Source organism: Ipomoea triloba, chromosome 14, assembly GCF_003576645.1.
Source record: "Ipomoea triloba cultivar NCNSP0323 chromosome 14, ASM357664v1".
In the NCBI taxonomy this organism is placed as follows: domain Eukaryota; kingdom Viridiplantae; phylum Streptophyta; class Magnoliopsida; order Solanales; family Convolvulaceae; genus Ipomoea; species Ipomoea triloba.
Genome location: NC_044929.1, coordinates 10,109,168 through 10,135,604, shown reverse-complemented (window position 1 = coordinate 10,135,604; position 26,437 = coordinate 10,109,168).

Here is a 26,437-nt window from a genome sequence, read left to right as displayed (position 1 = left end):
GGAATTAGTAATATCCTACTGGCCTAAACGAAAATTCATGAGTTCGGAAAGGTTATCTGGGAATATTAAGGTAATTTCTGTTTCTTTTTCAATTTGATATTATTGAAGGAGAAATAACAAATTGTTTTGTAGGAATTTGGCGATATCAAAGAGAATGCCGATGTAAGAGAAGTAAGAAAAGAGCTGGAAAATGAGAAGAAAATGTTGCTACAAAATCCAAACTTAGAAGTTGGGTGAGGCAACAAATAAACTCAGGGTCAAATGAAATAAAAATATTTTCAAAAAGAAAAGGTATGGAAACCCGACAGAGTTTTATTCCACTCTTCTTTCGAGTCCATTACAAGTTCCTCCACTCCCTGACATTCCCGAATTAGAACTTGAAGAAGTAGATTAAGTACTCAAGTTTCTAGAAGAGGACGTTCTACCTCCCAACAATACTACACAAAAATAATTTGATTCCTACGTATCACTATTGATGGATTCACAATCAAAGAAAATAATTGTGGAATAATTATGCAATGCCGCACATGCTCACCGCGGTTCTCCAAAATCTTAAATTCCTAGTCAATTTTATTTCCTATATTCCAACTTTCATAACCACAGGCTCCAATTTTCCAAAATTTCATAACCTAAGCTCTTGTCCAAAATTTCACAATCTAAACTTTAATACAACTTGCAACAAAACTTAATCAGTTCTATTTCCTATATCCAGGGTTTCGTAACTTACACCTTGACACCACCTTGTAACGGAGTGTAACCAATTTTATTACCCATAGAAAAGATCTCATAACCTAAGCTCTTATACGAACTGGTAACACCCCCATTTCCACAACACAAAAAATACGGTAAATTTTTGTAATACAAATACCAATACTATTGCGGAAGCATACACCTTCTTACCAAACCAATGGAAACGGAGTTGTTACCGCCACATTCAAGTATATCTCTTATACTTGAATGCACATGCTAAGTACCAACTTAGTTACCACCACCCAATTGTAATTATACAACATGTAATTTCTAATTACTTTGTAACAACCTTTAAGCCATTATATTGATTTGCTCTCATGTCCACATGCCATGCCAATTATGCCTGCAAAAGAACTAAGGGAGAAACAAAGTTAGCATTACAGCTGGTAAGACTTATTCCACCTAGTAACACATTTTACACATAGCACTTAGCACCATAGAGCACATAATTCCACATTAAACCCCTTAATCATAAAATTATTCAATTATGTCATTCATTCATATTTAACAACCAATCACCAACTCAACCACATAGTAGTAATCATAGTTCATAATTTTCCAAAATATTCCCATAAGATTTGTACTTCACACCAAAATCCATATTTCTTATCCATCATAACATTCCACACCTTAAAGAAAATTTAGTCAAACTTATATAAATATATAACTTCAGTGAAATGGTTTTACTCAACACCAAGTCTTAATAATTTATAAGTGGAGGTATCCCAATCATCGTAACAATGGGTCAAGTAAGACACGAATTCCATCGCAACAAAGTCCTAGTGAACGATGCTTCTCACACAGCCGCCACCTCCGCATCCAGCGAAATCTTACCCATCACACTCTCAAGTGTGGAAATACCAATGGGCTAAGTAAGGCAGGAGCTAAGTCCTAGTGAACGGTGCTTCCCACACAATTGCCACCTCATCATATAGCGGAACCTTACCAAATCACACTACCAAGAGACTTAATCCTTAAGTATGCATAACCCCAAAGGGTTTCCTAGCCTAGTAAGTAGAAAAAGCTCCAAAAGAGTCTGTGGGATTAACTACCTGACTCACACCGACATGTAAAGTAGACTTCAAACCAATTGCTAGGGATTCGTAGCCCGGCCCTCACCGGGACGTTACAATATCCAAGGTACATATCCTCCAAGACCAAGAAAATATTTTTATTCATATATGGTAACTTTCTTTCCAAAATCTCATATATTTTTTCAAAGGAAAATCATAACCACCAACAATCACTATTTTCGAAAAATTTCTTGTACTCAAAGTACTTATATGTATGTGTATATCTGTACACCAAAATTATTTATTCCAAAAATCTCACACATTTACACTTATCCAAGTGTACACAAAATTTATAATTTCTCCAAATACACCACTCAGTATGCCATTTACCAAATATCTTGTAATCACACCAATACTTTCATACTTAAATAATTTGTAACTATAAATCACCATTTTTCCACAACATCATTTCTCCACCATATACACATACAACCTTTAATACAAAGATAATTTATACAAACCACAACAACCAATTGATCACCTTTTTTTCCCCAAATTTCCAACTTGTACTCAAAATATACATATATATTATTTTTACACCAAGATCATTTATTATAAAATTTCACATATCCAACATCTTAATATATTACTTTAAACATAATAATTTCCAAAATATTTATTTCAAGCATTTGTAAACCATATAGAAATATTAATATATTTGTAAGGAAGTATAATAAATATTTTTGGGGTAAATAATTTTGGTGAACATAAACACTTACATACTTGGGATGAAATTCAATATAATTACCAATACCATATCTTTGAAAATATAGATATCATACTGACATCCACACATCATAAAAATATTTATACACCAAGTAAAATGCCTTTATAATTTATATGAAAAAAATATTTGGGGTAAATAAATAATTTTGGTGAACATAAATCTTACTAAAGTATTAATAACAAGTTGTCAACAAGGTTTAATTTGAACCAAATTGCCTACATTTTTCCTTCCTTCCTTCCTACCTTTATCTTTCTATGTAGTAAATTATCATAATGAGTGAAACATTATTAGAGACAAGGGATACCTGAAGATAAGATCCTAATTAAGAGATATTATATTTAATAACACACCACTTGGAAGAATAAGATACCACTGACTTCAATGTCATTTTTGACTGTCATACATTTCGTTAGTGTATTAGTAGTCTCCATGATGCGAAAATACCACTTCATCATCATACTAATTCCATCCTTAATTATTAATTCCATCATTTTACTACTTTTACTAATCTTCATTATTATAATTCCATCAATATGTCATCATTTTCTATCATAAACACTTACTCCATAATATCCCATCCAATCTCGTATATACACTTACTCCATAATATCCCTTCTAATTTCTTCATTTACTCCAAAAGAATAAATAGAACCATATATATAATTGTATACAAACTATGGAGTAGGAAAGTATAAGATGATTCTCAAAATATTTTTTTGGGAGGTTAAATTATATAATAAAATAATTCAATAATACACTAATATGATTTTAGATCATAAAAATAATTTTAGAAGTATTATTGTCAAAATAATATTGTTGAAAATATTTTTAGTAATAAAATATTGTTTGTAAAATTTTCGGGTGTTATAGTATTGCCTATCTTGATGTTATTCTTATGATTATTGCAAAAGAGGGGTAAACCCCAATCTAGGGTTCTTGTTCTTTTGAGATGTTCTTGTGTTCATGAGTGTGTCCACACTTTGTTAATGAATTTCTAGTATGTTCAGAACAAATCCTCATATTTCTAGTATATTCAGAACAAATCCTCATATGAGAGCTAAAGAACTACATAATTAATACAGAGAAAACTTTCATGATTTTTTGATTCCATATATTAAGCTTTTGTTGTATAAAAATGGCTTTAATCAACATATAAATCGCCATAGAGCAATAACACTAACATTATGTATAATGGGAATACTTACTGCACTAGAATCGATGTCACTGTCAAACTCATTCAAGTTTGAAATTGATTATTTGATGTTGAAGTCACCAACTACATCTAATTGGTCAACATCTGTTGTGACTTCATAAACCTTATGGATTATTGAAGCAAACGTAGGAGACGATGGAGTGACAACAATTGATTGAGCCTCACCAACCAAGATCTTTGATTCCTAAGACATTTAATTGGCCCGTACTACTTGCCTCTTCAATCGATTCCATCACAATTAGTGTAGTGGTAGCTCCTGCTTAATAACAACATTGTTTCTGGTTCAATCCCCCTTGTTTTGTCCCTTTTCTATCACTTTTTTGATATATTTTCAGCATTCAATTTGTACAAATAATGGATACTCATTCTTCTGACACTATCAATTTATGTTTGCAACTCATAGAACAAAGTAAGCTCCTTTAAATCACTACAAGAAAAATACACATATACAACACTAAAAACCGTTGTCTTTTGTGTAAAGATAACAATTTTGGACAAAATCATTATCTTTGATATAACACTTTTATCAAAGACAACGGTTTTTACCAAACCGTTGTCTTTAGTGTGTTGTCTTTGTGCATTTTGTCAAAAGACAACACCGCAAAGACAACGTCTTTTAAAAACCGTTGTCGTTAGTGCGTTGTCTTTAAGTGCACTTGAATACACAACACTACAAAGTTGTCTTTGCATGCATTTTTTTTAAAACAACGATTTTATTTAACCATTGTTGTTTGTTTGTTGTCTTTAAGCACACTTGAATAGACAACACCTCAAAGATAACGATTTATTAAAACTGTTTTCTTTGTGCACCCGTTGTCTTTGCGCGTTAATTTTATTTTTAACGACAATAATTTTATTTAGCCGTTGTCGTTGGTGTGTTGTTATTAAGTGCATTTTAATACACAACACTTCAAAGACAATAGTTTTATAAAACCGTTGTCTTTATGCATTGCGTTTTTTTTAAAATTTTGACAACTGTTTTATTTAACCGTTGTCGTTGGTGTGTTGTCTTTAAGCGCATTTGAATACATAACACTACAAAGACAATGGCTTTTTAAAACCGTTGTCTTTGCGTGTTATTCTTTAAAAAATGACAACGGTTTTATTCAACCGTTGTCGTTTGTGTGTTGTCTTTAAGAATATTTGAATAGACAACACTTCAAAGACAACGGTTTATTAAAACCGTTGTCTTTGTGCACTCATTTTTTATTTAGACAATGATTTTATTTAACCGTTGTCGTTGGTGTGTTGTCTTTAAGTGAACTTGAATACACAACACTACAAAGACCGATTTTTTAAACTCGTTGCCTTTACGAGTTTTTATTAAATAAAAAACAACAGTTTTATTTAACCGTTGTCGTTTATCTATTATTTTTAAGCACATTTGAATAGACAACACTTCAAAGACATCGGTTTATTAAAATCGTTGTCTTTCTGCACACGTTTTTTATTTAGACAACGATTTTATTTAACTATTGTCGTCCGTTGTCGTACACAACACTACAATGACAATGGTTTTTAAAATCATTATCTATGTACATTTTGTTTTTATAAAAGACAACGGTTTTATTTAATCGTTGTCGTTTGTGTGTTGTCTTGAAATAAAATAAATAAAGGTTGTTACCTACAAATTAAAAATTGAACCCAAAATCTTTCTTAAACCACATACACCCTTATCCACCAAGCCACTACATTAATTAATGCATTTATTCCTACATTTGTGGGTAAGCTGTTAGAAACCCTAAAGCAAAATATAAAAACAATGCGCTACCAAGGAAAATTGAACCTGCAACCTGATGTTGCGAATTTAGTGGTGAGGGTGTGAAGGTGAAGGTGGTAAAATGAAGAGTCAAGACTCCCCGAGTGTCGTGTCTCTCAAGGATGGCGAATGGGAACCGAATACGTGTTGGCATTTAGGAGGTTGAAAGGTAAGAGTTGCAAGAATCGTAAGGAGTAGTTTTGTTCATTGGTGTGGTTTGAAAGGAAAGGTTGGGATAGAAAATACAAAAGGTAAAAGAAGGGGGTGCATGCCAATGCTAAGCCAAAGGATTGATTATCGTTGGTAACTTGGAATTGGGTTTCGGGATTGAACTAGGGAGTCACGGTATTGGTACCGAGTGGCGTCACACTCAGACTCTCAATCCTCATTCGGTTGAGGCATTTTATTGAACACCTTGCCTACGACTCCTCTCGGATCTCGTCCTTTCGGATTAAGAGCGGAGATATAGATGAGTTGGGCTCATGAGAGGCCGCTATCGCGCACTCTCTCACTTCCACTCGGTTCACTAACTATCCCGGCCGGAAATAGAAGCAAAGTTTGAACAACATCATCCATACAAACATCAATCGTACTCCCACAATACTCAAGATCATAAGATAAAGTATAAGCATCAATCCATAGGATAACAAGGGCACACACACCCAAACTACTCTACTCAAGAAGCAAAGCAAAAATATAAAAGATCAAACTCTATAATAAAGAAGAGTATTGCCTAAAGGAAGCTTTAAATCTACATCATCTTCTTCATTCTAATCTACTCTAATCTAAGGAGTATTTGTCTTCCTCCCCAAAGGGGGAAGAATTTGGAAAAGAAAACTAAGATCTAGAATTATTGGGTGCCTCCTCTCTACCTACTTACTTCAAAAGGTCTGAAATAATGAGTCTTATATAGGGGGAACAAAATAGGGGCAAGATGGTCAAATTTTCCCGCAGCATAGTCTAGGGCTGATTCAGGGTTCTCGACGCGTCGAGATAGGGGCTCGACGCGTCGAGCCCTGAAGAAATCTTTTCCGCGATCTTCTACACGCGTGGTGGCGGTCGTGGGGAGCTACTGGAATATTTCCACGCCCCTCCACACGCGTGTGAGGCTGCGTGGGAGGCTCCTGCTTCCCGGTTTCTTCATTTTCTGCTCAGTTTTGGCCTTAAGTCCTCCTTTTGGCTGTAGAATACCTTAAAAACATCTTCCATACTCTCGTTAGAAGTTTTGGTCACATCTGAGTCTAAACGCATGATATTCTTATGAAATGGGTAATAAACTCTACAATTCTAGCCCGTAAATGACCCTTAAAATAGGTTATTCTTAGTGCTTATCAAAGTTTCCACACTTAGATCTTGCTTGTTCTCAAGCAAGCACACTTTCCTAAACTCTAATCATATAAGCACCAAGGATAGTCCGTTCTCTCATTGTCAATTGATCAAGCGATGTGTAGGTGTTCGGAGTTGAGTGGGTGAAATCCCCTACACTATCTACCAAGACCACTAAACTCACGCCGACCAAACGTAAGAAATATGCTAAGGAAGTTAAGTCTTAGGAGATGGATATAACATAAAAAGTTTTGTTTACACCTTTCAAGCATGCAAAAGACAAAAGGGTTTCACCTTGTATTTTCTAGGGGCCTCCAGCCGATCCGACTAGTGGGAACGATGCTCACCGCCTAGCCAATTTCCATCCTAACGCCAAAGGCCCTTTACGTTAATATAAGTGAGGGCAGGGACATGGACCGCTCATCGCCATGGCTTGGGCGATCACTCTATTTTCTCACTTCCTAGGATAACGTCATCAAGCGACCCGACTTCACATGGAGCCCCATGCTTTTTCGAAGACAGTGCAATGGGTGCCTGAATCCTAGCGAAGTGGCTCACCTCCTCTGTATTTTTCTCATCTTTCAGGATCTCTTCGGGGTAATCGACTTCACATGGATCTCCATGCTTTTTTCGAAGATGGTGCAATGGTTACCCCGTATCCAGACTAGATGGCTCACCTCTATTTTATCTCTAGGAGTGACCTTTACCTTTTTCTTTTCACCATGTCAACCCCTCATGCCTTTTTCTAGGGAATAGGGATTTTTCTCTCTAAGCTCACTTAGGCTCACCTTTTGCCCCATGTCCTGCTAAGATTAATTCAATTTTCGGGCTTCGCAATTTTTATCTTTCTAAAACTCAAGGGGTTCACACTCCCACTTCGAAATATCCCTGACTGAGGTCCAAACAAAATACAAGGTGAAGAACATGCAAGCACACATAAAAATTTTCAATTTTTGGGTCAAATTGTGTAAATTGGTGCAAAGTGTAACTTCCAAAGCATATTTAAAACATTCGTATTTGGCACAAGGTTAGGAGTCCTCCTAGATAGTATTGGCAATGACACGCCCTCTAGTTCCTATACCTTATCACTCAATTAATCAACTATTTCAAGAAACATAAATCCTTTCCACAGTTAAAAGTGAACATCGTCCTCGATGTTTCCATTAGGAATAGAGGAAAAAGGATTAGGGTCTTAAAAGATTGTGCATTAAAGCATCTTTTCACACTTAAAAAGTGTGCTCTGGGCTTGAAATAAGTTTTCTAAGAATACTATACCCATTATAACAAAATCATGCAACTCATCATTTGTGAACCAAGAAAAATTTGCTCATAAAAATTGGAAAAAAAGTTAGAATGATATACCATGCAATGCGTCTACAGCCTTATCTTCAACTTACTGTCCGTCTATTTCTTTAAGATTGTCAGCTCGTCGTCTCTTCGCCTTTGGTAGTAGTAAATCTATGCCTCCGAAATGTTTATCCCGCATTTGTTAGCTCAAACGGGTGCATAGAAAAAACTTAAAACAACTAAACAAAATAATAGCCGTAAAAATAAGATTTTGCTTAAAGATTGGGATTATTGGTACGGTCAGACCTGGGAGACTTAGGAAAATTGGATGAAAAGAAAATAATGCACGAAAATCTTGTCAGGATCTGTCCACGCGAACTCACACGCGTGGTGGTCCACGTGGATCAGCACTGGAAAGTTTCCACGCCTGTCACCACGCGTGTGAGCAGGCGTGGGCAGCAGTGCTGATCACTTTCTTCGTCTCCTGGCTTTTGCCTTCCACTTTTGATCCGATTTAGCTCATTAGTCATGGCTTAGCACCAAAATCACCTGCAATGTTAGCTCAAGCAAGGCTATTCTAAAAAGAAAATTGCTAATAAACGAAGGAAAATAAAAAGTAAACAAGAAATAAAGTTCTAATCTAAGGATAACGTTGGGATTGCCTCCCAAGTGCGCCATGGTTTAACGTCTTCTGGCCAGACGTTGTGTGTTCTATCCTTCGAAGCACATAGATTTTGGGACCTTACCAAGCGTCCCGTGAACCTTTGCTTCAAGGAATGTCCCAAGATGGGTAACATCCTTGAATACGCACATAAATAAAGGAAGAACAACATGCATGATTGGAAGAATTTTAGCATCAAACACCCTCCTTAACTCTTCTAGGATGGTGTTCACTTTCTTTTCTTTTTCCTCTCTTCCCCCCTAAAGATCTTTTCATTTGCTTCAAACCATATCTCCTCACTCCCTTCCTCAATCTTGAGTGTGGTTAGATCTCTCCACTCAACTTTCTCCATAAGATCAAACGTGAAAGTCCTATCATTTCCTACCATCTCTTCCTCACACTCCTTCTCTTCATCACTCCACTCTATTTGATTAGAAAAATCACTCACACTCTCACACGAATAGAATGAAGCATCATCCCCTTCACTCACCAACTCACTCTCACCCAAGACAAAAGATTCATCTTTTGAAAAGTTAAAGTAATCATAAGCAGTAGCAAACAAGATAGAATCCTTACAATCACTAATCAACATATCAAAATTTTCCATGGAATCATCCTCCCGAAATTTAAAGCAATCATAATCACATGTAGTGGAAATATTAATGCGAAGGGAGTCATCCACACACGTGTCAAGGGTGTTTTCAATAAGAGCACAAGGATTTTCAAGCATATTAGCACAAGAAAGATTAGGAATTTTACCATATTTCGGCTCTTTATCTTCCCACACTACCTTGATGTCTTCACCCTCACTCTCCATCTCTACCTCCTTTTGATTTTCGAATTTGAAAATTGGAACTTCTTCAAGCACCGGGGCATAGCAATCTACGTTCTCTTCAACATCCACCTCTTTGCTAGCATTTTCTTTTTCAACCTCTTGTACAATCCTTGGATGGGCTTCCAAAGTGGGGATGTCATCTATGATGGTGGAGTTGGCTCGAGACTCATTCATTTTCATAAGCTCCTCCATCATGGATAGCATCTTCGTTTCGACCTCTTCTAATGGAAGTCCTTCCTCCCGGAGGGTAGCGACATAGTCTTTTAGTTCGCTCTTGATTTCGGCTTTTAGTTTAGCCGTATCCTCCTTGGCCATCCTCGCGAACGCTTCTATTTTTGCCTTTAGAATTTCAATTCCGTTCGTGGCCGGTGGGATATAATTACAAGGATTGGGTTGGGTATTATATGGGAAAGAAGGTTGTGTTTCAAAGAAATGGGTAGTATTGTTTTCTTGGTGAGATTGTGATGGAGGTAGGTAGTGGGTGTTTAGGTGGGAAGTAGGGAATAAATTTGACTTGGGAGTATAGCTTGGGTCGATTTGTTTCATCATTTGCACAAGCTTACTCTCTATGTTTTGGGATATTTCTTTGGAGCTTAATGAGTCAATTTCTTGAAATTTGGGTGATTGTGAAGGGTAATTTTCTTGGAAATGTGGAGGTGGTGTTTCATATGGATGTGGGTGATGATTGGGTGTATGAAATGGATAGTGGTATGGGGGTGGTAAGTGGTGGTGTGGAAATGGGTAAGGGTATGGAGGTGGGTAGTGGTATGTTGGTGGAGGATAAGCATATGTAGAATGGGGGTAATAGGGATATGGTTGGGGTGGAGGATTTCTATAGGATTGTCCTCCATGATGTGGGTAACCATGGGGATTCATTTTAGCACTTATTGGCAAGCTTCAAGTGATTTGATAAAGAAAATTTCCTGCACAAAGCTTAGCCAACAACAATATTTTGCAACTAAAAGTAGTTGCAAGTGAGCACAAGATATACAAGGCAATTTAAGCTCACTTCTCAAATAAGTAACAAAAATAAGAAAACAATATAAACAAAAAGAAAGAAATTCAAGAAGTCTTACAAATCTACTTCAAAAATGTCAACAAAACTCAAGAACTGTTTGCCATCCCCGGCAACGGCGCCATTTTGATGCTGTGAATTTAGTGGTGAGGGTGTGAACGTGAAGGTGGTAAAACGAAGAGTCAAAACTCCCCGAGTGTCGTGTCTCTCAAGGATGGCGAATGGGAATCGAATACGTGTTGACATTTAGGAGGTTGAAAGGTAAGAGTTGCAAGAATCGTAAGGAGTGGTTTTGTTCATTGGTGTGGTTTGAAAGGAAAGGTTGGGATAGAAAATATAAAAGGTAAAAGAAGGGGGTGCATGCCAATGCTAAGCCAAAGGATTGATTATCGTTGGTAACTTGGAATTGGGTTTCGGGATTGAACTAGGGAGTCACGGTATTGGTACCGAGTGGCGTCACACTTAGACTCTCAATCCTCATTTGGTTGAGGCATTTTATCGAACACCTTGTCTACCACTCCTCTCGGATCTCGTCCTTTCGGACTAAGAGCGGAGATATAGATGAGTTGGGCTCGTGAGAGGCCGCTATCGCGCACTCTCTCACTTCCACTCGGTTCACTAACTATCCCGGCCGAAAATAGAAGCAAAGTTTGAACAACATCATCCATACAAACATCAATCATACTCCCACAATACTCAAGATCATAAGATAAGGTATAAGCATCAATCCATAGGATAACAAGGGCACACACACCCAAACTACTCTACTCTAACATAGAAAGCATTAAATCAACAAAAGAAGCAAAGTAATAATATAAAAGATCAAACTTTATAATAAAGAAGAGTATTACCTAAAGGAAGCTTTAAATCTACATCATCTTCTTCATCCTAATCTACTCTAATCTAAGGAGTATTTGTCTTCCTCCCCAAAGGGGGAAGAATTTGGAAAAGAAAACTAAGATCTAGAATTATTGGGTGCCTCCTCTCTACCTACTTACTTCAAAAGGTCTGAAATAATGAGCCTTATATAGGGGGAACAAAATAGGGGCAAGATGGTCAAATTTTCCCGCAGCATAGTCTAGGGCTGATTCAGGGTTCTCGACGCGTCGAGACAGGGGCTCGACGCGTCGAGCCCTGAAGAAATCTTTTCCGCGATCTTCTACACGCGTGGTGGCGGTCGTGGGGAGCTACTGGAATGTTTCCACGCCCCTCCACACGCGTGTGAGGCTGCGTGGGAGGCTCCTGCTTCACGGTTACCTCATTTTCTGCTCAGTTTTGGCCTTAAGTCCTCCTTTTGGCTATAGAATACCTTAAAAACATCTTCCATACTCTCGTTAGAAGTTTTGGTCACATCTGAGTCTAAACGCATGATATTCTTATGAAATGGGTAATAAACTCTACAATTCTAGCCCGTAAATGACCCTTAAAATAGGCTATTCTTGGTGCTTTTCACAACCTCTCACATAACACATGCAAACTAAACCACCAAACAACTTAATCACTTCTTTACTAAAACAACGGTTAAAAAGTGTTGTCTATGCATGTGACTTTAAACAACACTGGTACAAAAAAGCACATAAGCTACACCTGTATAGGTGTAGCGTATGGAAGTGACTGTAAAAGTATATGTTTTCCGCTACACCCATTGAACGGGTGTAACTGAAAGCATGGAATAATAATTAGTTTGTAATTAAAAAGTATCCAACGAGTGCCGCGAATACGTCATATTATATATATATATATATATATATATATATATGTTAACAAAAGTGCACTATTGATTAAAACTACAACTCAGAAAGAGAAAGCTACTGTATTGATTTCGAGAACTCAAATTCTGGTTCAAAAACCAAAACAATTAGAAATACTACAATTAATCCAACAATTAGCAATTAATACACACAGATTTCAACCAAATCCTTCACATTCAGCTCACAATCCTCTTATGCCACCTTCTGCCCCCTTCATCTTCCTTCAAAAGCCTCAACTGTTCAGCCCAATACTCCACTTTTTTCCTAAAAAGAGAAGGAAGAGGTAAAAGTTATCTCCTTAGAGATATAAACGATGAAAAAAGAAGTCCACTAAACAGTCATCAGATTGTCAGAATATTGCAAGCAAACTAAAGAAATACTTGTATATTTCTACCTTAAAAGCACAACCATCGTTTTCAAACTTCTTGTGTTTGCTTTCTTTTTCATATCAATAAGTTCAGGAACATCACCCATATGCTTTTTGGATTACACACATAGAAGATTCCTAAACAATGTAGATGAATTCCATAACTAGGAAAGGACATGCATCTCCATATAGAGATTTATCAAAGCAGAAGAAAAGGCGATCAACTCCCAATGCTGAAAGGTTTGCAAAGAGGATCAGTAATTACTCTATCTCCAGCCACATAGATCTGAATCACAATATATGGAATTATGGATGCTGATAAAATAGCAAATTCTATTTTCTAAATGATGTTACAGTAATAAAGTAGAGGGGGAATCCCACTCTAAAAGAGTTCTTAAACTATAAGACAATTGATATGGTCAATTGAAGATTTGAAGTCATCATTACCATGTTCTCAGCATGATATGGATATGTTGATTCCAGTAACAATGCAATAACTACAAGATCTGCTTCAGTTTGATGATTAGAGATAAAAATTACATTTTCACCCTGACAATAAGGAAAATAAAGAGTAAGTAGGTGATTTTTCCGAAGAAATATTTAATTGTTTAGATCCCCAGAAAAAAAAAACCAGAGACTAAGATAGCAAGACCGAGTGATCAGCATTACAGATAATATGAATAGCAACATTGACTGGATTGAAATAGGCCTTTTTGTAGTGGTGATGTAGGGATGGTATATAAGGTTAAAACGAAGAGATAAACTCCACGAGTATCGATCTCGAAGGAAGGAAGTCGGAAGATTACTTAGCGTTATTTGAAAGGATGCAAAGTGATTCACAAGAGGATGTAATTGTGCACAAATGAAAATCAATTGTTGTTGGGAAAATCTATCAACTAAAGATAACAAGTAATGAAACAATCAAATGAATGAAACAAGGGAATGAATCATGCTTGGTTGTGATGCCTCATCGTGTGTCTATATCAAGGGAATATTGATTCACCTAAATTGGTTATTCAAGGGTGTTTGATCTCAATTCCTTTCCACAAGTAGTGTACTAGGGCTCTCTGGCTTAGGAGTGCTTATTAGGCAACCAAAAGCATTAGAGGCATTTCATCGAACACTTAGACTCCAACACCTTCCTACTAATCTAACATTAGATCTACATAGGAATTCAAGATTGTAAGGAGCTAGCCTCAACACTAATCACTAACATGCTTAGATTAAGGGATTAAGGCCTTAATCTTCCAAGAGATTTGCCAAAAGCTCTTAGAATCAAATCAACACTACAATCAAGCGACAAGAATAAGGAATCCAAATATAGCAATCAACTTCCACAATAGAGAATTAAAGATCAACACTAGGAATCCCAACTTTACTCAATTCAATCCCTCTAAAGAAATTAGCTACTCATCTTATGAATTAAAATCACAAAACCTAATTGCATTTAAGGAATGTAAATTGCAATCAAAATTGAAATAGAAACTAGAATTGAAATGAAGATTACCTAGGAGAATCTAATTACAAACTTCAATGTAGAATTATTCTTCAAACTTGAATCAATTGATGAAAGTCTTCTAGGATCTCCTCTTTCTCTCTCTACAAAGCTCTCTAAATTAAACTACTAATCTAAAATTATGATCTGAAAAATTATGAATCTCCCTCTAAAAATTTCCTAACTAAGTCTTTAAATAGCCTTCCCAAAATCGCCGCTATCATTATTTGCTCTGCACCTCCAGTCCACGCGGGCTCCACGCGTGGAGGCCCGACGTGGATCAACACTGGAAATTGTCTATGCCAGCTCCACACGTGGAGTGGTGTCTGGCTTTCCCCGGGCTTTCTTCCTCGCTTCGTTTTGCTTGTTAAGTCCTCGTGCCTTGCCAATTGGTTCCCAGGACCTATAAAAACACTCAAATACATCAAAGATATAGTTTTGCAATAGTCCTATGTATTAGAGCACAAAAACGCAATAAATAATTCATAAAAGGATGCTAAATTCTACTAAATAACCCCAACTTAGACCCTTGATTCTAGTTATCTTGGGTGCTTATCAAAGTTTCCACACTTTACTTTGTTTGTCCACAAGCAAACCATTTCAAACCATAAGCACATAAGAACCAAAGATAACTAGGATTGCTCAATTGGCAAATCGGTCAATCAACAAATGAATGTAAAAGCTATCGGAGAGGGGGAAATCCCTCATGCTATCTACAAAGAGTGTTAGCTAGATGTCATACAACTCAAAAAATATTCTTGGGAAGTAAAAACCCTTTAAAGATAGATATTTAAGCATCTGGGACACACCTCTCACACCACTTTCAAGCATGCAAACCAAATTTAAATTCACCTCCTATTTAGCTAGGGCCTTAAAGCCGATCCCACTAGTGGGAACGATGTACACCAATCAATCAACCCTTCCAACCAAAACGCCAAAGCGTTGTGCATAAAAATAAATGAGGGTGGGGGCATGGACCTCTCACTGCCAATGGCTTGGGGCGGTCCCTCTTTCTTCTCACTTCCTAGGGTAACGTCATCGGGCACCCGACTTCACATGGATCTCCATGCTTTTTCGAAGGTCGATACAATGGGAACCTGAACCCTAGCGAAGCGTCTCACCTCCTCTCTTGTTTTCTCATCTCCTAGGATTATTTCATTTGGACAATCGACTCAACATAGAGCTCTATGCTTGTTCGAAGACGGTGCAATGGTTTCCCAATCCTAGCAAGATGGCTTCCCTCTGTTTTTGCCTCTAGGAGTTGCTTTTTGCCTTTTCAACTCTTTCACCATGCAACCCCTCTTGCCTTTTTCTTTAGGATTAGGGATTTTTCACTCTAATGCTCACCAATAGGCTCACCTTTTGCCCCATGCCCTACCAAGGTTAGTTCAATTCCAGGCTTCGCTTACAATATCTTTCTCAAATTAAGAGGTGTACACTCCCACTTCGAGTGATCCTTGACTAAGGTCCCAACAAAATAAGAGGTGAACATCATGCAAGCATGCAAGAATGTAAACCTACTTTGTTATAAACACTCTCATGGGTGCAAAAAGGTAACTTCCCAAAGATATTTCAAGAATAACAATTTTATTGGCATCTAGTCAAAACTCTCCCTAGATAGCACAAACAATGACTCGCTCTCCAAATGGCAAGCACACCCATTCATCATGACTACAGGACCAATATAAGCAATCAAACAATTAAGCACAAGGTACGTTCTTTTCACACTTTAAACCAAACATCGTCCTCGATGTTGCTTTGAGGACTAAGTGGAATAAAGGAGCACAGGTCTAAACAATCTAACAACACAACCATAACGACCCATTTTCCACACTTTAGAAGTGTCTATGGGGTATGGGGTTACAACAAATATAGTCCTTTTGTGAAACATAGAATTGCATGCTCATCATTTGAGTAAAGTACTATGCAAAACTACACAAATTTCCACACTTTGAAATTGAAAACGGGGCATCAAATGTAAAAGGGATAAGAGGTTACAACCAAGTATGCATCCCTTTTTCCACACTTTAGCTTTCAACAATGAATGGACTCCGTTATCAATGCTACAAACATCAATGGTTAGCAAAAAAACATTTAAGGTGCAATAGGAAAGCTATTGAATTATTCTTATTCTCTCTCCTTTTTTTTTCTACCTTTCCCCCTTTTTTCTCTTTTTTTTTTTTTTTCATTTTCAATAAAGCATGGAGTGCCTGCCAAGAGCGAGGGTATTTTGTGTGGGAGAAGAAGCAAGAAAATGGAGTTTGTGGGTGTTTGGGCGTGGTTCGGCCGAGGGTATTTTATTCCTGCTGGATTGCCTGTCCACGTGGATACCACGCGTGGAGGCACGTGGACCAGCACTGGATTTTGTCCAAGCGGATGCCACGCGTGGAGGTTCCATGTGGACCAGCACTGGAATTTGTCCACGTGTCCTCCATGCGTGGGGGACACGTGGCACAGTGCTGCCCTAGTTTTTCTTTGTTTCCCGAATTTTCCTTCCGCCTTTGGTCAATTTTAGCTCCAACCTAGCACTGTTTTGGCCACAAAACCATGCAAATTAGTCTCCAAAAACATATACAAACAAAACACTAGCAAAAACAACAAAAACCATAAGAAAACAACACAAAAATATACACAAAACACCTTGGGTTGCCTGCCAAGAAGCGCCACGTTTAACGTCCTTGGCTAGACGCAACGTTCTTCCCCTTCTCAACCGTATTCTTTTGCCTTTGGTTGGAAGCACTTGGGCACCCAAGTGTTCTTCCACACCAATTTCTCACATTCCCACCTAGGTTTGGTCTTGGTTTTTACCTTGATCATTGCTAAAGCTCTTCCTTTCCTTCTTTCTCAATATTCACCTTCTCCGTCTTGGCTTTCTCTCCATCAAATCTTAATGTAATCTCGCCCGTGCCCAAATCAATCTGGGCACGACACGTTGCCAAGAACGGTCTCCCAAGAATCCACGAGTCAAAGGGCTCTTCTCTCCCCATCTCACAAACCATGAAGTCAACCGACACAAGAAAGTCACCAACCTTTATAAACACATCCTCCACCAAGCCCTTTGGATACCGAGTGGTACCATCGGCTAGACGGAGTGATAGCCTAGTCGGCTTCAAGCATGGTAAACACAACTTCTCAAAAACATTCAAGGGCATCAAGTGTGACACCCCTAAATTTTTACGCTTAGATAGGCAAATACTTAATATAAAAGCTAGCAAATCTCAAAACCAAGACAGAATAAAGCCGAAGCAATACTAATACTCAGAGGGTGTCATGCCACATCTAGGTAAGTCAGCACCTAGATGCTAAGGCCAAAATCTACAATCTAATCCATCAAAAGTAAACATAAACTGTATAAGTCAATACATAATCAGAGTCTAAGGCGCGCAAGCCTGAAATTTCTAAACCAACCAACAGATCACTAAACTAGGCATAGGGCGAGGTAGATCTATTGCTAGCGCTCTCACGGCTCAATCTACTCCATACCTGGAAAACAGATAGAAATATTAGCAAAGAAATGCTAAGCAACCCACCACTCACACTCGTGAGAAATACATAGTACAGCATGGGTTGTAAATAGGTTTTACACACGCATATAGAATATATGCACCAACGAAACTATTCTTTATTTAAAACCAGATGACTCAACAACAACAGGCTGAATGAATCACAAACCAAGGACACTTCAAATGGATACAAAGAATGAATCCACAATACCGTAGTTCTATAATAAGACCCAATCAAAGCATAGGTTCAACAGAATAACCATAAGTGAAACCAACCAAACACAATCTCCCATCACTCTCTCCCCAAACCAAGGAACATAGGATGAAACCCAAACCTCAACCACCAACCATAATACCAAGCCGTAATACCACACCATAATACCAAACCATAACACCAATGTCACACCACAGAGGCATAAAAGCCCATTACCATAGAGCCATGAAACCCATTACCACAGAGGCACAAAGCCCAACCATAAAGGCACATAGCCCATTACCATAGAGCCACAAAGCCCAACCACAGAAGCACATAGTCTATACAATTCCCCTCATAATATCAACCACGAGTAAAGCTATAACTCAATCAACCACTTCCCAAAGGGTACATTGGACTCAAGAAGCCAAAGAATTACTCATAAGGACTCAAGGTCTCAACACATCAAACTCAGGTTCATTCTCAAAGGAAATACTCAAACTACAGTACTCAGATTCAGAATATGAACACTGGACATGTTTAGGATAATAACTAAGAATCAATCAATAATACTAGCTCAATAATCCAAGATAAATGACCAACGATCGTGAATAAATACTCAACAATCAAGGTAGGATACTCAATAACATACTTAGAACCTATTCTAGAATCAGAGGTAAAACAACAGAGTCAATAGACCACAAAATAATCACTGGAATAGAACCAGAAAATGAACTGAAGGAACAACCTGGCGGAACACACTGGACCGCCACAACTAACGGAACACCCCGGCGGAACGCCATGGTTCGTCGTTCCCCTTCGCGAAAAGGAACGGGGCCACCCAGCGGAGTCCCACCTTCTGCCACCCTACTCCACCAGTACACTTGCGAGAAGCCCAAGCGGGACACATTATACCGCTAGAACGCACTGCAAGTGCAACCCAGAACACTGATCCGAGACTCAGACCAGAATACACGATAGCTCAATCTAGTATACAGAATATGATTACAATACACAGATTGCACATCTCAGAGGCCAAATAATACATGGAATCCATAACAATAGATACTCATACACAACAAGATGAAAGGATAATGAACACAAGCCCAATGATCCACAATATAGGTTCAACAATCCAACAAATCAAAGGCTAAACCCAATGATATTTCACAGGATTCCACAACACCAAATCATATACATATATTCAAGAGTGAAAGTAGGTTTTAGTGTAACATGAAGGATTACCTCTTGAAGCTTTATCAATCCAAAAGCAATCACCACTCCTAAGCTCAATCCCTCAAACCACCATCACCTCCTTGGTCATCTTAACCCAAGAAACCCCAAAGAAGAATAATAAGAAGCTTATAGAAAGACTAGGAAATTGTAAGATGAAATGCAATCTAAATAGGAACTAGTACTTACCCAAGCACAATAAATCCTAAAAGAGCAATCTTGCTTGAAACCTTGCTAAGATGAAGAATACTGTGTATGTAGGGTTTTAGGAATGAAAGAGATGGTGAAATCTTTTGCGGGAGAAGGAAAGAGGCTAGGGAAATATTATTAGATAGCTTTTATATGGATCCTTAAAATCATTACATACATAGTGTATATAATATTAGGGTGATTAAATAAAATATGGGCTCACCCATAAGGGATGGGCTATCCAATTAAATATTAATTCAATTAACATAAAACATGGTCCTTCAAAGATTGGGTCATTTAAATATTTAATTTACCATAAGGGATGAAAAAGACCCAAGTGGAAATCCCTTACAAAATTAAATCAAGGAATTGGGCTGATAAGACTCCGAGATACCCTTACTTCAGGCACATTTTAGGGTGTTTTATCGCGTCTATAGCATCCTTATTTGGTAAATTATGTGCGTAAATGCTTGAAAATCACTAACTGATGCACAAAAGCCATTTTTAGCTTAAAAGAAGTAAAACAGGAGCCCCGGGAGCAAATAAGACCAAAAGATGAGCTTAAAGAGCAAACCAGGCAAGAGCGAAGCCCCGGAGGACCAATCTGCAAGGCCACACGCGTGTGAGCAAGCGTGAAAACTTTCCAAAAGCTTCCCACACACGCTCACACGCGTGTGAGAGGCGTGGAGACGGTGATGCGCGAATTTTAGCTAGGGTTGTCATTTCGGAGACTATTTAAACCCCTTTGATGAAATTCCAGGGGAGGATTCCAAAATTTTAGTTTTCCCTTTTCTTAGTTTTTCCTTTGGAGAACTTTCTCCATTTTTCTTAGTTTTTAGATTAGAACAATCTCCATTGTAGAAGACAACAAGCTTGGATTGAAGATCTTCTTCTTTCTAGGTGATCTCTATTTCATTTCTATAATTTTAGCTATCTTGTTCTTGGATTAAATTAGTTTTTGCTTGCATTTCATATCATGAGTAGCTAATTTAGTCTAGGGATTTGGATTGTGTGATTGAATATTGTTTGTGTGATGATCTTATCTCTATATCTTGGATCTATGAGTTTGTGTTGATGGATTATCTATTCTTGTCTTTTGATTGTTGTTTTGATGAGATCTTGTTTGGATTTGGCCAATCTAGATGAGAGATTGAGCTCTTGACTCTTTCATGTCTTTGATTAGAGTTAGGATTTGAAGCTTTACACAATCAAAGTTCCTATGCACTTCTTAAGAATAGTAGGATAGTGTGTAGCTTAAGTGTTTGATAAAATTCCTCTTAGAACTTTGGATGCTTGAAGGCATTCCTAAGTCAAAGAAGCCTTAGTACACAAGGTGGAAAAGGACTAAGACAACACACTCTTGAATAGACAATATCCTAGCAATCCTAATCCATAACCTTAGACACTCACTATGCAATATTCATGAACACTATCCAATCCCTTCCCCTTTTACTTATTTACAAAATCACTTTTATTTTACTACTCTCTTGCACTCAAATCAACCAATGAACTACTCTCACTCACAAATCACCATTTACCACCAACCAATGAACTACTCTCACTCACAAATCACCATTTACCACACTCGAGTGAACTACTCTCACTCACAAATCACCATTTACCACACTCGAGTCAACTACTCTCACTCACAAATCACCATTTACCACACTCGAGTCTTATGCATGAACTCACAAATCACCATTTACCACACTCGAGTCTTATGCATGATCTCACAAATCACCATTTACCACACTCGAGTCTTATGCATGATACAATCAAGTAAACTCCCGAATGTTTGACACACCTCCACGTCCCTCCTTCGAGACTGACACTCGGGGAGTCACAGACTTTCCGTTTTATCATACAAATATCTTTTGACATTTCATCCTATGCACGCAAGAGCTGTCAAAATGGCGCCGTTGCTGGGGAGGGCAATAGGTTGTCATATGTTTTTGTTTACTTTGATTGCATGAATGCTAGATTTGAGAAATGTTAATCCATTCCACTTAATTTTGTTTTATTTTTACTTGTTTTTGCTACTAACCCAATTGACTACTTCTAGTCAATTGTGGAAATTTTCGTTTCGTTGATAATTTTATTAGGTGAATGCACACGAGAGCAAAAGGAAACCAAGGTTTACTACCCTACATTCCTGAAATTAATAGAGCAACTAGAAGGAAAAATACCCAAGGATCACTAATGGCTTCATCAAGCGCAACAAGAAATCCACAAGGAAGAGGCACAACAGTACCAAATCCACCCCCAGTTGCAATTAACTCACAAGTACCGATTAACCATGAAGAACCAATCATTGAAGAACCACAAGCTAACAGAGCAAACAACCAAGAGAACATTCGTGAAGAGGAATATTATGGAAATCCTCAAGAACCACAAAGAACAATTGCAGATTACATGACTCCGAATTTTAACATGCACAACTCAATCTATGTACCTCCAATGGAGAACGTCAACTTTCACGTGCATCCAACTATTCTCACACTGGTTCAAAATAGTCAATATTCGGGATTACCATCTGAAGATCCCAACGCACACATCACAAGGTTTATACGAGCATGTGGGATGTACAGACAAGAAGGCGTTAGCGAGGAAATAGTTCGACTCAAATTATTCCCATTTTCAGTTATAGGAGAGGCAGCACGATGGTTGGAAAGCCAAGACGACAATCATTTCAGAGCGTGGCAACAGTTGCATCGTGAATTCATGAACGAGTTCTTTCCCATTACAAAAACTATGAGGATTAAATGGTTGATACAAGAATTCAAACAAGGAAGATTTGAAAGTTTGGGAGAGGCTTGGCGAAGATTTAAAGTTCTTAAAAGGCAATGCCCACAAGATCTGATGCACCCATGGGATATGATTAGCTCATTCTATAGAGGGTTGACGGATGAAGGAAAGATGTCGCTTGACTCATCCTCCAGCGGTGCCTTTGTCTACCTAGCTTTGCAAGAGGCTGAGTAACTAATCGAGAGAATATCTAAAAACACATCCTGTTGGTATGAACGAAGATGAGATCATGGAGGAATTTATCAAGTTGATAATCGAGTGGCAAGCGAGGCCAAAATCGAAGCAATGAATCACGAAATCAAAAAGCTACAGACTATGGTAGAAAAAATGGAAGGAAAGCCCAAGCCTTGCATGGAATTGGCACTTTATTGTAATATCTGTGGAGGACCTCATGACACCAATATTTGCACTTCTACGTCTGCATCTGAACAAGTTGAGGCGGTAGATTATCAAAGGAACTCCAACTTCAATGCTTATGGACAAAACCAAATATCAAACAACAATTGGAAACAGGGAGAGGGTTGGAACAATAGCCACAATGACGGATATCAAGCGCAAAGACAATACAATTATGAACACAAGCCTGCATATGGACAAAATGACAAGAGCAGACTGATGTACAATCAAAACCAAGGAAATGGAAATCAAATGACCTAGTTCAGGCCACAATACGACTCTCAACTTGATTTTACTCAACAAAGGAGGGATGACATCCGTGAAGTAGATGAAAGACTTACAAGGACGATCATGGAACTGAAAAATGATCGGGCAAATCTGAAACAAGAGATTACTCAAGAGATTAGACAAGAAATTTCTAGCTTTCGACAAGAGTCTAAGGCCACGCTTAAGACAGATAACAACTTGCACATATAGCATCAAATAATCAATTAAGAAAAAGAAATTAAACTCACAACCTCACCGCATAGTTCAAACTTAAGTACTAGTCATATTCCTAGACTTTTTTTTTTCCCACAATATCTTTAATTTCTAGAATTCAAACCTAGGCTCTATCACAACCTAGGCTCCCAAAGGTTCGAACTGCTCTGATACCAATTTGTAACACCCCAAAAACGGCCTATTTTTTTTCTTTATTTTCACCAATTAATTAAGTAATTCTTAAAACATAATTTGAAATGCGGAAGCTTACAAACTTTATTGAGGGTACTACCGCCACACTTAGGCAACTAAACAACCTAAGTGCTAAGGCTAATCCACAAAACAATAGCCCATAAGTTCTCAAATATAAGTCTTAGACAATAGGATCTTAAAACAAGTCCTGAATACAACAATTTAATCACTAAGTTCCCAAAGCCAACTGCAACTCATCCTAGTGCACTTGCCACTGCATCTTTCATCAACTATTTCCTGTTACTCAAATAAGCAACAGCAACAACATAACAAAGAGAAAGGGGTTAGCATAACATGCTAAGTAAGGGACTGCCTGCCCCAAAGAAAACAATTATTATTATTTTTTTTTAGCAAATAACTATTTACTTTACTTTACCCCTTCTTTCAAAACTTGGATGCTCTGCACTTTTGATTCAGAAAAACAATTTATAGATATTCATATCAAAAAGCATAGGGGACTTTTCATATTATCATCACTTATAATATTTTCTTAAAAACTTTACTTTGTGCCATACTTGCACATCACAAAATACATATGGAAGCACATCAATCACACATAAATGGGACAGGGTCTTTTATTCTTAGGCCCTAGTGAACGGTGCTTCCCACACATCCGAACACTCCACATATTTCCCATTTTTAATGGAATCAGGACTCTAACCTTAAGTGTGCAGACCCCCGAGTGAGGATTCCAAGCCCCACCGGGAAGTTACTAGTCCTAGTATTCGGGGATTTTTCCTACCAAATACTCCTCAAAACCCTAGTATTCGGGGATTTTTCCTACCAAATACTCCTCAAAACAGGGTACAAAGGGGATTTTTCCTACCAAATACTCCTCAAAACAGGGTACAAAGGGGATTTTTCCTACCAAATACTCCTCAAAACAGGGTACAAAGAGGATTTTTCCTACCAAATACTCCTCAAAACAGGGTACAAAGACCCTAGTGGTAGGCAAATACTCCTCAAAACAGGGTACAAAGACCCTAGTGGTAGGCATAACCTAACCACTCCTCAAATCAACAGGACAATAAATGCCCTAGTATCCGGGGATGGTTCCTACCGGATACTCCTCAAACAGGGTATGAACCCTAGTGGTAGGTTTACCCTAACCACTCCACAACAGGGCATAGCCCTAGTATCCAGCATACAACTGAATACTCCACAATTTCCAAGTCACATATCTTCCATAGTTTGAAAATCTTTTATTTAACATAAAACTTCCTCATAGGCATCATAATAAATAAACTTTGTGAAATAAAATCATACTTGGACTTTAAATCAATCCGACAAAAGGGCTTTACTTAAAAAAACTTGTTATGAACCTCTTAATAATTTACAAATAACAATCATGATTTGGACCTTAAATAAATCCCATAAAAATGAGTGCATGCCAATAAACATATTGTTGCTTTGAAAATTTTCCTTGAAAAATTCATTTCCCATCCAAATAGGACAAAACTTATATTTTTGTCAAATTAAACAAATTTGACACTAATACATTTTATACAGAAAAAGAAGTCCTACACATCTCACAAATAATAGTTCACTTAATTACATGTACATACATCATTATGAACATAAATCCCACATATTTTAGTATTATTATTATTAATATTATATTTCTTTAAAATCCACACGTATAATACTATATACATACATATACGGTAATAATTATATATACATGATTTTGTACTCAAAATTATTTAAATATATATACATACATGGCACCAACATCACATTTGTACACATGCTCATAATTATATAAGTATATACACGCATATCATATAAATATAAAAATATGGAATATATATATACATGCAAAATACACTTATATAATACTCCGTAATTATATTCTAACTATTTCAAATACAAATTTCCCACATTATTAAATATAAGAAATAGATATATACGAATTTATATATATACACACTTATACATAGTTTAATATTTTTTTTAAACAAATAATTTGATAATGTACGTACGTATTAAAAATTATAAACCCACTTGAATGAAATCCTATTTCATACATATGCATATAATACATATTGCTACATTTATGTACATCATACATACCACATCAATACACAAATATCAATAATACCCCCTGTATATACAAAACTATTATTTCATACGTACATACATTTATATTCTTAGATAAAAATAAAATATACTTTTAGTACATACAAATCATGTATTTCTACTCATCATTTCATGAGCCAAAATCACAAGTAAATGAATGCATCTTTCATATGCATAAAATTTTGCTAAGTGTAATTATACACTTCTGAAATACATACCACTTAAAACACACAAAGAATAAGGGCAGGGTATGGGGTAAAATTTCCACTTACTTGAAATGATGAAAATCCCTTTTCTTAACCTTTTAACCACGGTTAGGTGATCCTACTTCTTCACCCAAAACAAAGCTCCTAAAACTGAAGGATGAATCAAGAAGAGAAATTTTTTTTTTTTCTTTTGTCAAGTAAAATTCGGCCATGGGAGAAGGAAGAAGAATGGAATGTGATCAAGATTTCAATAGCTTATCATCTTGCCCTTAAATAATTGCTTAAGGAGAATAAGGAAGAATTGATTTGATTTGGATTTGATCGTGTAACTCCTAAGTGATTAGAATATAATCAATCACATTTATCTTTTATCCTATCCATATATTTATTTATACTACTCCCACACTATAACATATAATACATACAGTATATATTATAATTATATATATACATACACACGTAACCGAACACACTAACATATATAATAAAATCTAACTTAGTAGCTTATCACTATATATATATAATAGATATACGATACATATATACATATATATCACTAACACAACTTAATAATAATATATATATACACTTAGTGTGCATACGTTATACATTTATATATAATAATAATATATATATATATATATATATATATATATATATATATAACTAACACACGTTACATATATATATCTTAGATACACATATATATTTAATTGCACAACATATATGCTATATCTATACTATAAGTACGTACACTCAAAAATACATAAATATACATACCACTGCATATATATATAAAAATTGCTAATAATGTACGTACACTAACAGGAGCTAAACATATA